The sequence below is a fragment of the Lepidothrix coronata genome, unplaced genomic scaffold, assembly GCF_001604755.1.
Source record: "Lepidothrix coronata isolate B3197 unplaced genomic scaffold, Lepidothrix_coronata-1.0 Scaffold81, whole genome shotgun sequence".
Taxonomy (NCBI): Eukaryota; Metazoa; Chordata; class Aves; order Passeriformes; family Pipridae; genus Lepidothrix; species Lepidothrix coronata.
This window is the reverse complement of record NW_016690261.1, coordinates 1,365,201-1,382,617: the sequence shown is the minus strand read 5'-3', so window position 1 is coordinate 1,382,617 and position 17,417 is coordinate 1,365,201. Positions and strand designations below refer to the sequence as shown.

At 35.5% G+C, this 17,417-nt stretch overlaps 1 long non-coding RNA gene across 1 annotated transcript; it reads left to right on the top strand.

Annotated features, from left to right (window-relative positions):
• The first annotated feature begins 941 nt into the window (after positions 1 to 941).
• LOC108499947 lies at positions 942 to 13,790 on the top strand. The gene is made up of 3 exons (XR_001875713.1): positions 942 to 1,200; positions 2,178 to 2,237; positions 13,684 to 13,790. It is a non-coding gene; the product is annotated as an uncharacterized LOC108499947 (long non-coding RNA).
• Positions 13,791 to 17,417: the final 3,627 nt, after the last annotated feature.

The following is a 17,417-nucleotide window of genomic DNA, read 5'->3' as shown; positions in this document are numbered from 1 at the left end:
TCTCAACCAATAATATGAACCTGAAATTTGAAAAGGTCATAACAAATATTCTGTACATTTCCATATCTGAAAACACTCAGATAACACTCTTGCTGACCCATTAGTAAGGTCAAGTTGTTCCCTTTTCATAACAACAAGTACCATATTTCTAAGGAAATGTGTTGTTTCATTTTTAATGCAACTTGACAGTTTCGACAGGGAAAGATAATGACAGTCCAAAATAGCTTTTGAAAAAGTTCAGAGACTAAAAAAAGACATATGCATGCTATATAGCTTTGAACTGTTCAAGAAATTGAAAGAAAATAATTCATGGTGCTGTATAAATGAAAATAATATGCATCTGGTATCAAAAGGTTGAGACTCTCTAATGCTAGTTACAGACAGAATAATCGGTTTTCATCACTAAATGCAACTTTCTCCTTGCAGAGTCTTTGAGCTGACAATTTCAACATACTCTTGCATGTGGCTAACTTCCCCTGTTTCAACTCAGGCATCCACCCTTAACTCTAAATATTATGGATCTATGGAACAATCAATGTCTTCACTTTGCACATGTAGTGGTTTAACCATAGCCAATATCTAAGCACCACACAACTGCTTGCTCAGTACTGCCCACAATAAGATGGGGGAGAATCAGAAGTGTAGAAGTTAGAAAACTCGAGGGTCGAGAAAAAAACAGTTTAAGAAAGGGGAAAAAAATAAAAAAGAGAAAAGAAAAAATCTGAAGTAAGAAAGCCAATGAAGAGAGAGGAAAATAAAACCTAGAGATGCAAAAGAAAGCAATTGCTCACCACCAGCAAACCAATGCCTGGCCAGTACTGGAGCAATGGCAGCCGCTGCCAGTCTCCACCTCCCAGTTATATTGCTGACCATGACATCATATGACATGGAATATCCCTGTGGTGAGTTGAGATCAGCTGTCTCAGCTGTGTTCCCTCACAGCTTCTTGTGCACCCCCAGTCTCCTCACTGGTGTGGCAGTATGAGGAACAGAAAAGGCCTTGGCTGTCTAAGCACTGCTCAGCAATAACTGAAACAACCCTGTGTTGTCAACGATGTTTGCAGCAGAAAACAAAGCCCCATATTAGTTCCTCTCCTAATCTATGCAAGAAATAGGTACCACCAGAGACAAAAATCTTTAACTCTGGATTAAGATAGGTTACCATTCAGAAGTTCTTCCTTCGCACTACAGATGGTAGAGGTAATTGAATTTTTTACTACTTTTCTATATATTAGAAGTCTGCAGTTAAGGGGTATAACAGAAAATAAGAGTGATTAGCTCACACTTAAGTATATCTAATGTTAAGACAGATCAATCTCTTGAAAATGCCCATCTTATTGTAGTTTCTAAAACTGACTGGAAATATTATATAGGAATATCTGAGTAGCAGGGACAGAGCTGTGGAAAAATTCTAGCCTATGGTCCCTCCTACAAGGCAGTCACTTCCACACGTAAGACTGAATGTCTCTATGACAGTTTAGAATTCTGCAACCTCTTTTAGAGTGCAAAGCTTCATAGAACTACATCATCTCTGAATATTGCCTTGCTCTATTAAAATAACTGATAAAATTTTGTATAAACACACCTAATCTATAGCTATACATTACTTGAATCTGGAGATTTCACTCTGATTTACTTGATTGAGCTATCTCTGGCAACTGTTAAAAATTTTCATATCTACCAATACAAAATGTTATTCTTGCATTCAAATTCCCAATTGTCATGTAACATAACAAAAAGAGTGCTAGAGCTGGAAGATCTAATCTTTTCAAATGTAGACAGCTGTACACAAACACTCATACAAGTGTACACAATCTGTACACATTTGTACACAAATGCACACACAAGATTTTTCATCACTCCCTGATGACAAAGACGGATTTCAGGGAATCATTCTGGAATTCAGTCTATCCTACAAAAAATGATGCTGAAAGAACTGTTATGTGTAGTAGAAAAGGTTTGAGTGAAGTGTGGAATTGCTTCTCCATCTCAATAATATAAACATTCATAGGACTTAATCTTTCTTTACCTCCTCTCTTACATATTTAAGTTTCTATTTAAAGATAAAATATTTTAAAATATATTTGTTTACAAACCAATAATATCAGGTACAGAATCTGCATTTGGATTTTAAGCAAAAAATACAAAGTTCACTGGTTTCTCTCTTCACATTACAGCAGTTGGGATTATCAGAATTTTAGGTTTCGACTAGAGATGAACTTTCTTTTCAAATATGAGTAAGTTTCTGTGGCTCGGATTTGAACTCTATCATAAGCATACAGACCTTGGATCTACTTTAGATAAAGCAAAAAAGTTGAGGAAAAAATGAAAGGAAAAAAATTAAATTTTTTCTAATATTGCCTTGAAGGGTCAATAGTAAGAATGAAACATTTTTTGTAAGTTCTTACATAATAGTGTGATTTTGCTCTGATTTCTAAGATATTAGAATAATAAAATCACAGAATAGTAGAATAGAATAATACAATTAGTTTGGTCTCGAAGATACGTTCTGAGGTCATTTGATCCAAATTCCTAACCAAAGCTTCTTGAACTCTGTCAGTGCTCCTGTGACCATTTCCCTGGGGAGTCCATCACTAGCCACCCTCTAGCTGAAGAACATTTTTCTAATATCCAACATAAACCTAAACCTCCCCTGGAACTTCAGGCCATTCCCTCAAGTCCTGTCACTGGTCATCATAGAGAACAGATCAGTGCCTGCCCCTCCTCTTCCCCTCATGACTAACTTTGCAGTTCAGCCAGGTTTCTCAGAGTCAGGCCCAGCTGCGGTTTGAAAATCTCCACTAGCAGTGAATCTACAAACTCTCTGTACAACCTATTCCAACTGAACTGTAACTGATGTTGAGCACTCATGATAAAAAATGAAAGAATTTTTTGTCAGAATATCTTCACAATAACAACTCTCTCAGGAAGAACTATCATTGAATTATAGGACCATCAAGGTTGGAAAAAACTTTTAAGATCATTGAGTGCAACTGTAAATCTAATATTGCCCAGTCTACCACTGAACAATGTCCCTAAGTGCCACATCTACATGTCTTTTAAACACATCCAGGGATGGTGACTCAACTAATTCCCTGAATAGCCTGTTTTAATGCTATATAACTCTTCTGGTGGAGAAACTTTTCCTAATAGTCAATCTAAACCTCCCCTGATGCAGCTTGAGGTCATTTCCTCTCATACTGTCACTTGTTACCTGGGAGAAGAGACCAGCCCCCACCTTGCTACAACTTTCTTTCAGGTGAAGTTAGAGAGTGATAAGGTCTCTTCTCAGGTTCCTTTTCTCCAGGTTAAACAACCCCAGCTCCTCATGAAACCTGTGCTTCAGACACTTCACCAGCTTCCTTGCTCTTCTTTGGACATGACTATTACACAATTGTTCTTTGGTAAGATGCAGACTGATTACACTACTGTAAATGTCAAAACATAATCTGCTCTGTATAGGAATCCTTAACCTTGGACCTAGTAGAAAACAGTGTCTACAGTGTTAAAAACAGAGAGAGAAAACATTGTTATCAAAAGAAACAACTTTTTTTGTGTCATTTCAAAGAATACACTGTAGAATAAACTTTGACATATCTTTACTGCTTTCTGATTGAAAAAGCAAGAGAACTTTATTGAAAATGATGCAGTCTTGATTAATTATTGATTTGGGCAAGTGTAACAGAGGCCTACTGGACATATGGGTGAATTGCAAGTGTGTTAGAACGATATCTAATTGGTAATGTCAATACCATCAGATGCTGCAGAAACACTGTATTTGGCAGAAGAAAACTATACTCTTTTCACTGCAGAAACTAATTAGTTGTGGAATAACAGCTCCAGAGACCTTTGAATTGCCCATCTAAAGTGTTTGGCAACTCAGCCGCAAATATTTAGACTTTTATTTCAAAATTATGTACACTGGGTCAAGTTCTATAGCTTTCCCTGGTTGCTGTTCTGTAACTTGCTTTGCCGCTCTAGATGTGAATATTGCTATCTGAATCTGTCACTTGGCAATATGTTGACTGAACAAGATACACTTTCAGTATATGAGGGGAAATAGAAAAATGAGTCCCTTATTTAACTACCTGAATTTATATTAAAAAAAAGCATTCATTGAAAAAAGAATAAAATTTTAAATATTTGTCAACTCTTTATTTAATGTTACAACTGCTTATTCTGATCCCAAAAATTCAGAGTCTAAACAATATACTTTTGAAATTATTCTATTTTTATAAAACAGTTTTTGTTTTCATCTTCAGCTTTACCTTAACCACTGGAGTAAATTAAATCTACTTCAAGTAGAAAAATAAAATAATAAAAAAGCTAAATCTACCTTTTTTTTTTTTTTTTACATTTTAGTATAGATAGGCCTAAATCAACAAACACTTGAGGGGTCTGAAGTGGAAACATATTGCTGGAAGCAATTTTCTCCTTTGTATTTCTGTCTCAGCATGAAACAAGTTATACACTGTACCACAAAGAGAAAATGTTTTTACAAGACTTCAGCACAAGAGGGGCTAAAATCTCTGTAGTAATTTAGAAAATACAGACACATAAAGACAGTATGAATAAAAAAAAAGCCGATGGACACCTGCTGTCTGACCAGCTTCATCTGTAGTCTCCAGAGCCTGTGCCAAGTGGGATGCAGTTCAGTCGGCCCTCAGTAAGCAGTGTTCTTGGGATGTCTGTAATCCAACCTAGTGCAGCAGCAAGATGCAAGCCCTTTTCCTCTGCTCTAAAACCTAGACCTTTAAAAGCCTAGAAACAACTGAGCAGCATTCAGTTCATTGTTTTAAGGTATAATTTGTATTGGTGATTAAAATAACATTTAAAGCAATCAAACATAGTGAGACAAAATGAACCCATAGGGAGTCCAGCTCACATCTTGCCTTGCAGAAGAGGGATCTAAATATCAGGAATCAGTGTGAGGCTTGTACAGGGGAATGACTGTTCCACCACTCGGGTCTGGGTGAAAAGATATCTCTAGGAAGGTACTGATACAAATTTTCACAAGTTCATATCATAATACTGACCTTTTAAGTACTATGTGACTTTTCCTTTAAGCGTGAAAGCTGCCTATATGGTACATGATAAGACAGGATTATTTAAAACATGGGTGCTTTTGTGGTGAGTCTAGCTACATTTAAGACAAAAACACAAGGGAAATAGAATTAGTAATTTTTACCTATCACAGATTTTAAAGAGGTCCCATGCCTTTCAAAAGCAGAAAGTGACTCAGGGATCCTCCAGTACCTCTCAAATAGCACAAGACATTGTGGTTAAGGAACTGAATCATACTCCAGACTTCTACCGATTATTAAAAAAAGTCAGGTCAGTCAGCTCAAATGTAGACATGTACAGCTAAGTTGGAATATATAAAGTACAAAATTTAAAAATAAACCACATTATTATAATTAGAAATATTTATTTCTATTATTAAATCAGAAACCCCAAGAAGCAGAGAAATTTTGTCATGGAAGAAATGCTACAAGCATTTATTAATAACAAGTTCAGGCCCATGAAAGTGACAAATCATTACAAATTTAATTTCACAATGGTGTTAGTTCATAATAGTTTTTTAAGTTATACTTCAGATAATTCTGTAATTTTTTAAAAAAAAATTTGAAGGATTTTTTTTTCCTTCTGATATTTTGAGAGGCAAAAGTTAGCTTTCTCCTTGCATTACGATATAAGCAGTTTTGTTATATCTCGAGCAGCTGCGACTGTCCTCTGAAAATTTATGACAATGCATCACAGTATGGAGTAAAATGCATTCTCCTAAACATTACTAGGAGTAATAATAATAAGAGATTGATTTTTTTACCCTAGAAAAAGTATAGAGCAAGTAAATTAAAAAAAAGTCAGCCTCCTGAGATTCAGTTCACCCCTGATTCTCCTTACTTTAAGGTTGAAATGTTTTGCTAGAAAGCTGATAACATTTCATGACGGTTGCTGCACTACTTACAGATTTCAGCCTGGCATATTCAAGGCAATATAAAAATCTACTTTCTCAGTTGAAAGGAGCGTGAGGGAGCATTGTTATTCTCTATCACTTTGTAAGGGTGCCTATAGTTCACATGGCAGTCTTTCCATGTTTGGCATACACTAATATCTCATTTGTAAAAGAGCTTTTGAAATTAACTTGAATTTTTTTTCTTTATAAAAATTTTATTGTAGTATTTCTGCAGTCCCTGTAAAATTCTTTTAATCCTGACAAGATATTGATTATAATTAGAGTAATAAATTCTACCCAAAAAATTATGAATTTTACTTGCTTTTAGCAGCTTTCATTTCCATTAATATGAATTATCCTTTCTTCCATTACCTTTATGGAATGAAATTAAACATTTCTAACTAGCTTTCTCAATAACATTATTTAGTGTGTGTTTTTCATATGTTATTTGACTAGTTGCTTCTTTAAATTAAGCAAGATCAGTTCATTGTTTTCTTGAGATCTTTTCCTTGCTCATCATTATTTGCCCAGTATATCCCATTGCTTACTAAGAAGCAAGAAGAAAGTTTGTTAGAAAGAATAATTCATCTAGACAATACACGGTATTTTGTCCATAAATGAAAAAGCTCTTTATTTTTCTATGGCTTTTTGTCACCGGGGGATATGCTCTTGAGGGTAAAACTACCTCTAATTAGATAACAGTGAATATTGTAATAAAGACTAGCTAATAATTCATGTACTAGACAACTGGTAGTAGTTTCAAAATGTTAAAATATATGTTTAGTATTGAAAAGCTGTATTATTATAATTATAAGAAAATATAAGGAAAAGCAGGCAGCCCTAAGTTTCCAGTGTGAATATTTAGAAATGTTTATGAAACTATGATGTGGATTTAGGGCCATACACATATATAAAAGCAATGTAAGATACACAAGAATCTTATCATACCAGAGAAATGAAGTAGAGAGGTAAGACTGAAAGTAAGGGCAGGATTCAGCAGTCTACACGTAGACGTCTAGTGTCGTTTGAGGTCTCTTAAGAGAGACCAACGGAGCCAATGCCAGCTGGCTCCAAGACAGACCCACTGCTGGCCACAGCCAAGCAACAGTGTTAGTGCCTCTGGGATAAAAGATTTAAGAAGAGGAAAAAAGCCCTGCACAACTGCAGCCAGAGCAGAGGACTGAGAGTATAAGAAAGAAACATTGCTGATTGCCTTAGATTGTAGTGTAGCTGTAATCCCCACATACTGCAATTGTATCAGAGCTGACAGAAGCAGAAGCAGATATGGCTTTTATAAAAACAGAGTTAATGCCTCCCTCTGACATTCTGCTATGAATCAGACATGGAGAAAGTTATAAGGTAATAAGTAAATAAGCAAAGAAAGAAACATACTTGTGATCAGGTTGGAATTGGGAAAATGTGTGGTTCTTGGTAAATTTGCATCCTGTCTCTGCTACAGTCTTCCAGTAGTGACTTGACCAAATGAGTCAGTACTTGATCCAAATATGAAGTGAAAAACACAGATTCAAATGTAAATTTTAAGAAAATATGCTTGGATTCTGCCCAGTCTTAGAAATGGCTTGTGGCTTTACCTTTTCTATTGTGGCGTTAAATAAAAGGGAAGATCTCAAAATATGAATATTTTGGAGCAGAAAAATGGGTTACACACCTGAGGCCTATTTGCAAAGCATATTACTGAAATAATGAGTATTGCAAGTGTTAGAATGCTAATCCATGGCTTCTGTGTTGAAAGCATTGCTGTTTATATTTAAAAAACACAACAATTTTCTGGGAGAGTCATATTCCAGGATAATTAAAATATTAATTTAAGACACCCAGCTAAATATAACTACTTAATTTGGTAACACCTTGTTCACAGGACTTAATTATGTTTACATAGTAGGTGTTGACAAGTTCATTAACTACCTTTATTTGTTCAGCAAGTAGTATGAGAGGACCTGCAATGCATCATGAGTTGCCTAAATCTCTAAAGAGTCAGTCTACACTGTGTCTTTGTTTCCTGGAAGTGTATTATTTAAAACTTTTTAAAAATATTCACCACAGTTTGGTTTCTGCTGACTTATTTCTCAGTTTCTGTCTTAAACCACCTATCCTCAAAAAATACGTACCTTTCTAAAACAAAAGTATAGTAGGTTAGATCAGAAATGATCATCACAGAATTTCTGCTTTTATTTTTTTTTAATGGATGATACCTTCTTCTCTAATACTGTTGACTTGTTCTAGACTTGTAACCTTCTGAGTCTTCCTTGACTTCAAATTTTTTTAGAGTTGTTTTGCACAATGCTGTGCTGCTTCTTTTTCTGTATTTCAACAACAAAGACAGAAACATTCTCAAGAAATTATAATTATTATAATTATTTAATTAACATACTAGAACTAGAATCCTGCCTAACTGTCCTTGAAGTAAGATAATTAAGGCCACTGATATTCAGTCCTTGGAGTCTTTAATAATACATGAATAAATAGTAATTCTTTGCACTGTTTATCTGTTTGTAAAAGATTGCTTTGTTTAGTTGTATATCACAGTTCAAAATTGGGTGAATTTTAAATTTTTTAGAAGAAATTTTCACTTTTTTCTTCCTTAAAATATTTAGATTACATACAAAGCATTTCAAATTGCACTGTAAAGTAAAAGATAGAAGGTCCTACTTAGGGTTTCATACACTCTAAGCATTCAAAAAAATAGCTTTATGTCTTTATTCATGATACTTTTAGGTAATATTAATTCAAACAATTAAGTTTTACATAATATTTTATGCATCTCTTTTTATTTCATCTTACTTTTTTGCTTAAATGTTGATTTATTTATTTGTTGTTCCTGAATTTTTATAAGCATTTAATACTTCTATAAAAATGGTGATTGAATGTGGAGAAAGTTATTTGAAAGTACCTAAATGAATCACATTTGAGTTCATCGCTGACTTGTGCATGTGGCACATGGGATTTTGGTTGCCTAAGTGGTAATGAGTAGGAAGGAGTGGGAGTGCTCTGAACTTCCCGGAGCCTTGCAATTAATAGGTCATAGAGATAGCTCTATTTTCCAATATCTTTTTGCACAGTTTTGCAAGAGGTAATCATAGTCTATAAATAAAAAAAGTAGATTTATCATGCACTTGGAACAGACCTTACACTAACCCAACACAGTTATTGGAATAGTTAAATGTAAAACAGGAAACTAAAGTATTTCAGAATATTAACATCAGCAGAGCAAGAGAGTGAATATGTTGCAATTAGATATATGGAAATTAAAATATTTGAGTCTAATTTTAACAAATGCTGATGATCCAAGGAATGAATCTAAATTCTGAAATAAGTTATTTTGAAAAAGTAATTTTAATGCATTGTTATTTTAGAAAAATACTGTATTGGTCTTTATTTATCAGCATCTTTCTTCACTTTTGTTTGCAAAAATATGTTGATTCTTCTTGCTACCCTGGGGATACTGCATCAACTTAGAGGTTGACATTGAACTTTGAGATAATAATGTCTCAAAGTCTTTACAAATGCATTTCCTTATCATTAACAAAAAAATAATCTCTCTGATAAACAAAAGGTACCAGTTTAGTCTTGCGGATGGAACATTCAACAAGGTTGAAATCTGCAGTCTAGACTGATTATAGTATGTGGAACTCAAGGAATTTTAATCTCTTTAACAATTAACTGCCTGAGCAATGTTCATATATCAGCTATGTCAGAAGACATCTTGTTAATAAGTGAATATCCTTTCCACCCCTTCCATTTGACCTTGTAGAGCATTTTCCAGTAAAATAAGTTACTTGAAGCCTTACCTTTTGAGGTATTTGAAACAGAAATAGACATAGCTGAGCAAACAGAAGAGAGGAAGAATAGCATACTGAGTATAAGCTTTGAGATTATAAGTAGCACCAAGTAAGATAAGTGAAATCTGTGACCACATAAATAAAATTATCATCATATCGGTTATGGTGCCAAGATGGTTTGCAGTGATATTAGTAACATTAATGCTTTTCTCTCCTGACCTTTATTTTCTGATTTTGTGTCTGGACTCATTTTTTCTCATGTATTCTCTTCTAGTTAGTAGTTTTCTAGCAGTGATTTTTTAAGATAATACGAGGTGGAAACTTTTGTTAGTAAGGTCGTGTTGTGTTTGACAGTTTGGAAGAACATCTTGCATCTTACTAATCCGTTTTAAAATACTTTTACAAAGCCCTTGTTAAAGTCTGGCCTCACCTTTCCTTCACAGAATATCTGAACATGACCAAAAGACCATTTAGTGATTCATTCATATATCATCCTATGGTGCCCATGGCAACTTCAATGCAGCCTTCAAGAAATTTTGCTGGCTAAAAGCCAAAACTGCAGCAGTAATTGCAGCAGTAACAACGGCAGCAGCAGCAGGCACTAGAACAATATCTACAACTTGCTTTTCTTCCAGGATACCTAGTCTAAGTAAAATAAGTCTGTTTTAATAAAGAAAGCAGAGAAAAATCTTTGTAAATGCATCTAAAGGAAATAACAATGTGAATTAGGTAAAAGTGGCATCACTGACAGGCAGTAATCCGTATAATATGTTTTATTTTTGTCAGCAACCCCAGCCTTGCTTTCTCCATATAACCAATCCTGTTTTCATGGAACTTCTTATTAAAAGGTGACTAGAATTTGATAAACAGAATATTAAGTGCTGCAATAGCCATGCTTTCAGTGTAAATACTGTGTAGTAATCCAAGTGACTCTATCGATCTGTTTCAAATTAAGAAAATAATCTCAAAGGCTGTAAATTATCTTACCTACATGAAACTATCATAGACAAGATGTCTTGCAAATTCTATCTTGTCACTCCAGCTTACAAACTATATTGCTGGTGTCTACTAAAGATCATTATGCTATTAAAACTTCAAATGCTTTGCTTTGCCTAAAAATATCACAGGTAGCTTTTGAAGTGATACTTTATTTCTTTCTTCTGGCTCTTTATCTCTTTCATAGGAGGAAACTTACTAGAATTTAAAGGCTGAATAAATATGAGACAAAGAAATAAAACTGAAGGTGTGTGAACACAATAAACCCCCACAAATTGTCGATCATGTTTTAGATTCCAACAAATTTACTTAAGAATAGAATATTGTATTCTCTGTGAGAATTATGCCTTTCAGTATATACAAGTATAATTCATTTATGTGAATAGAAGAATCTCTTTGGAAGGAGAGGAAATGAGAAATTGCTGAAATAATTTGATTTTCAAACTGAGTAATTTAAACCGTATCCGTGAATATGTTCTTTAGAAGACAATGTCAGTTCCAAATGTTAAATAATGCAAGTGCAAGCTCTGATATAAGCTTTATTAACTAGGATCATAATGAACGAACATGACTCTCTGTCAAGTGATTGCAGAGACACTTCATATATATTGTTTTACTGTCTCAGGAAAAAAAAAAGAAAAAAATTAGTTAAAAACACCAGGTATCCATGCCTGGAAGTGATGAACTCCTTAAGTAGCTTCCTAAGTGCCACGCTACTAAGAAGGAATGAAACAGTAACTAATGTGTCATGTACAGATGACTCTTAGTGGAGCCTATAGGAGTGACACAACCAGTATTATACTAACTCAGAACAGGGGAGTGGGAAATCATCACAGACTGTTAGATTCTAGTTGAAAGGAATGTTCTTCTAGATAGAATCAATTTCTTAGCTGAATCTCTCAAATTTCAATAACCTTGCCTCACTTCACAAGCAACAAACTAGAATTGGACTTGATAAATGTCCCAAAAGTTTTCAAGGCTTGGAACACTGACAACAAAAATGAAAACAAAAGTGAAACTCTAAAGCAAAATTTTAAAACTGTGAAACATTTGTACAGTGTTTAACTTCCAAGTTTCACTATCAAGATAATAAAATATTGTTGACATCCGTGAAACAATTACACAACTTGAAAACATAGCGGTTTTGTGTTTTTTTTGTTCTGATCAGAAGTGGTTTATTTCTAATCAAAATACTCTATAAAGTTGAGATATGTAAAGGGCCGCTGGCAATTCCTTTTGATATCCCTTATTTCAAGAATTGTGATGCACAATATGGTATGATGTTGCTATTAATGACGGTTATCTGCTGGAAAAACAGTGAGTTTATAACAACAAAGGTTTTCAAATGCACAGATGAAAAGTAGCAGAGGGGAAAATAAATGTAATAGGGACAAGAAATGAAAGCAGCTTTGACAAAGTATGCAGTCTAAGCTAACTAACAGCACTAGAAGGTGACCCTACTTTTTTGCCCCCATTTATTTCCATTTCCATAGTTTCTGTATGCTCAATTTGAGTCATTTCGAGTAGTGTTGTTTTAAGATTTTAAACAGAAAACAAAGTTGTTTCATTCTTTGTAGAGTAGCCAAAATAACAACAATAAAAAAAGAACAAATTAGAAAAAAAAATAAATTTTATTTGGCAAATCTATTGTAGATACCCAGGTAGAGATTTTAAACTACAATAATGAGTTGCAAACAGATTTATTACAACAAATTTAAGAGATTAATGAAAACAGTAACATACATTAAAGAGATATTCATTAGGAGAAATGACCATTAATTTCATGCTAATACTGGTGTTAACTTACTTTGTAAATTCCTAAATACATTCTTAAAAGACTGTGGGTACAATCAACCATTTAATAGACTAGAGAATTTTTGACTATGTTATTATGTTTTAATTGGTTTTCAAAAGTATGCATTACATTGAACTGGAAAACAGAAGTCCTTTTCAGAATAAAAGTTTCTGTCTTACAGAATGCAGAAAGCTGTCTGTGTCTTGGAGCCCTTCACTGAAACAAATGTTTGAGTATTTCTTCTGATAGAAATAGTTTTTCACGGCATATTCTGATGCAAGGAAGATAGAAGGATCAAGCAGCTACAAGAAAGCTAAAAAGTGAAAAGGGCTACCCCTTTTTCTTGCAGCCCACAGTCAGGTCTAGAGCTATGTAATACTCCTGTCTTTGAACAATTTGTAGAGATGTTAATATATTTCTCTCAATATAAATAGCATTCCAGTGCTTGAGTAGAGACTAGAAAGAGAAAGCAAAACAAAAGTCTTTCTGTGTTTGGAGTACTGTGCTGAACCTACGCAGGTCAGATGACTGAACAACCTTACTAATCCTTTACAACTAGGAGAGCTTTGGCTTTCTACTTGAACGTGATATGAAAACTCTCTCGTAACCATATCAGGGTTGTGAAATAAGTATGTCATCTAGGACTATGGATCCAAGTGAAACATTCACATAAGACTACTGGAAAAGTGAATATGAGGAAAATTAAAAGTGTAAGCTATTAACCTGAAACTTAACAAATCTGATTTGGACTTGGGTACAGATATATATTTATGTGATTGTTCTGCGCTGGCCAGTTATCTGCAAATGAAATTAGTATCTCAATTCAAAATATTAATCTAGACTGTTTAGGCAGTTTTAGTATATGGGAGAATATTCTAGTTTAAGAATGGTAGTCCCCAGTTTAGTGCCCTACACCGAGACTCTCCCAAACCAAAAGCTACTTGTTCACTCCCCTCATTCTTTAAATGCCTTTCAGTAGTGCCCAGTGTAACCTTATCCATAATTTTTCCCAGGAATTGAGGTTAGACTAAGTAGCAGACTAGGTTAGACTCTCTAGTTCCTCCACAGATTCACTCTATAAAGCTGGGAGAAGAAGGAAGGAGAGCTCTTTGGAATGATAACGTTTGTCTTCCTAGGTAATGGTTACTCATGATGGAGCCCTGTTTTCCTGGAGATGGCTGAACACCTGCCTGCCCACAGGAAGTGGTGACTTAACTCCTTGTTCTGCTCTGCTTTTGTGCACGGCTTTTGCTTTAACTATTAAACTGTCTTTATCTCAACACATGAGTTTTGTCACTTTTCTCTCTCCCACATTCCAGTGGATATCAGGAGGTGGGGGTGGTAGTGGGAGGGGCATGAGTGAGCTGCTCTGTGGTGCTTAGTTGCCAGCTGGGATTAAAACACAACAACAACTTATTTAGGAATTGCTTGTCTAGTCTTTCTGCAAGACAGACAAATTTGAAGATACTTCAGTAATCTAAAGCTGTCAATGCATAGTACTTAGCATTTATTTTTAAAGTGTGTGTGTAAAAGCCAGAGCCAAAAGATCAGAAAGGAAAATGGATGCTCACAAAATCCATTTCTACTCTGCAGTCCATTCCATTGATGAAACTAAAAACATTTGGTACAGGGTGGTCTCTTGGCAAACTGACCTACTGCGGTTCCCCTGGTGACATCTATTACATAAAGTTATTGTGTGTAAGCTTACATTTTCAACAGTAAGTCTTCCAAAGAGGTTCCCAGGTGAAAATTAGTTTCTACCTTATCAGTGATAATATTTTCAAGGAACCAAGATTCTCCATGGATCCCAGGCATTCCTGCCTCACCTTATGCAGGAAAGTTAAGAGACAGCATGCTGACAAACCTGCCAAAAAGCCAAAAACTTCCATCTGAGAGAGAGTTCTGAACTACAGCAACAGTAACGGACACACTGAAATAAAGAATTAGGACAAGTTTAACATGTCTTAGAATGACGAGAAAAATTTCAAAGCCGTAGAGAATTTCTGCTATTCAGTACTGTCTTTCTGGAGTTCCATGAGGTGCATAATAAAATTCATCTTTATGTATTGGAATATGGATCATTTAGGGCTTCAGCACTCAGTGGAACACATGCCTGCTGGGCAACTTTTATGATTGTCTAGGAAAATGATTATCAGTGAAATTGGCATATACTAACAAATATTTTCCATCTTCTGTTCCATTGATAAGAAAAAAATGTTGTCACAGAAGTAATTTTAGCTTATTTATTTACAAAGTCCTTTCCCGTGGTAATTTTAACTGATGCCCATATTATTTTATCTGGTTGTGTTTTCTCTTTTCAAGTACTTGCAAGGAGCATAGTCCTTGGGTAAGGAACTGATAAGGGAGATTTTTGATTTTCCAGTGTTTTGTTTTGGATCTCAAACTCTGTATATATTAAACTTATACTACAATTCAAAAGCTAAGATTAAAGTTTCACCCCACTTTTGAAACAATAAAACATTAAATCCATTCACAGGTTGCAGCAATCAGACTAGATTTTCTCCAATATAATTAATATCTGCTGAGTGGCTCCCCTATATATCCGGATAAAATGAAGACTTGCCCCTATTCGAACTGTCTTTAGTACTGAGAGTTATCTGACATTGTAGAAAACAAAGAGTTTTCATACTTGGGAATTTTTGTTTTCTACTTATGAATAATAGTCTCTTTTATAATTGCCTTTTATCAGTATAGGATTTAAATTGAATTAATGGTTGACTCTTATTTAGTGAAATGAAAGGGAGCTTGTAAAAATTATTGATGGGGTGTTGCTTCCCGTGGTCAGATGCTTTTTTTTGTTAGAAATATCAGCAGGATATTTGGCAGACAATTGTGGCAGAATATTAATATCTGTATGAAAATACACGCTGAGGAATAAATTGGGCAAAATACAAGACAAAGAAAAGAGACTGATACATCTGCTGCTGAACCTTAACCAGAGTATGCTTATGCATCCTATAAGATAACTTGTCCAAATGAATCCAAAAACATGTTTTTAGAAAATCATAGAATTTCAGCATACATAGCCACTACTTTTTACTGACTGTACAAAGATAGGTCTAGTGTCTCTCTTGGTCATTGGAGACAAGTCTGTGAACTGCACTTCCAGAGTGTCAACGCCTATGTAGGTGGGAGCTAAGCTGTAAAAAGTGCTGTCAATGAGATAGAACAGTAGAAAATCTCAGGACAGAAGCTTGCAAAAGTTCAAGGATTAGATAAAATGTTGCCAGTCCTTACATTGTTTTCTGGGAAAATGAAGGAAAGAGTTGTTATTTCTTTCTTTTTCCATATTTCCTTGATTGAAGCCTCTTAATTTCGGATTTACAATTGCTGGGAGAAAAGAGTTTGGTCTACCTCATAACTCATTTTCCTTAGCAAAACACTCCTGTCTCTTTAAACTGAGACAAATATTTATTCTTTCAATGCTTTCTGTAAGCCATACCAAAGGCAAACCTCACTTGTCAGGAATAAAACTGATGAGAGCAAGGTCTGATATATATGGGAATTTGTGAACTCAGGACACGGGGATCAAAGTACTGAGAAATAATGTGTGTGAAAGACAAAGTCAGTGAAAGATCTGTGAAGAGACAGGAGGTTTGTGATTCTGCTGAGGAGCTCAGAGACTGTTTGGGGTGTTTTTAAGATCAGACAGTACTAGTGAAGACTTGTCTGTGAAGGGACTCCAACATTTGTTTGCTTTTCATGAGGGCTTTGAAAACCTGACTTTGTCCCCTCAGGAGATGTGCACAACTTACTGAGCTTTTATGTGACCTAGGAAAGTCAGATATATTTGATGGAGAACAAGAGAAAACCAAAACCATTCTAGCTGAGGGTAAAACTGAATGCCTAAGTATGATATGAAAAATGGTGGCAGCCTAATGAAAGATTGTGGAAACAACTTTCCCTTTGGAATGCACATAATAGACAAGAAGAAATATACAGCTGCACATAAAGGTTTGTGCTTATGAGATGAGCTGACCCTGAATTGATTCCAGGTGCCCACCAAAGCCATTCTATCACTTGTCTTCAACCAGACAAGGGAGAGGAAATATAACAGAATTCTCATGGGTAAAGATAAGGACAGGAAGAGATCATTCAGAGACTACTGTCATGGTCAAACCAGCCTCATCTTGGGGAAATTAACTTATTATCAAAGTAGGATAATGAGAAATAAAAGCAGACCTTAAAACACCTTCTCTCCATTCCTTCCTTCTTCCCAGACTTAATATCTCTCCCTATTTTCCCTACCTTCTCCCCTGCAGTGGTTAGAAGGACTTGAATGGGGGCTGTGGTCAGTTCGTCACACATTGTCTCTACCTTTCATTCCTCCTCAGGGGGAGGACTCTTCACACTCTTTCTCTGTTCCAGCATGGGGCCTCTCCCATGGGAGACAGTCCTCCATGAACTTTTCCAATGTGAGTCCTTCCCATTGGCTGTAGTTCTTCATGAACGCCTCCAGAATGGATCCCTTTCCATGGGGTGCAGTTCTTCAGGAGCAGACTGCTCCAGCATGGGACTCCTATAGGATTACGGGTCCTGCCAGCAAACCTGCTTCAGCATAGTGTCTTTCATGGGTCCATAAGTCTTACTAGAAGCCTACTCCAGCAAAAACCGTCCACGGGGTCAGAGCCACCTTTAGGCATTAGTTTGCTCCATCAGGGTCCTTTCTAGGCTTCAAGTGGATGTCTGCTCCATCCTGGACTTCCATGGGCTGAAGGGGCACAGCCTGCCTCACCATGGTCTTCACCACGGGCTGCAAGGGAATCTCTGGTGTCTGGAGCACCTGCTACCCCTCCTTCTTCACTGACCTGGGTGTCTGCAGGTCTGTTGTTTTACATATTCTCACTGT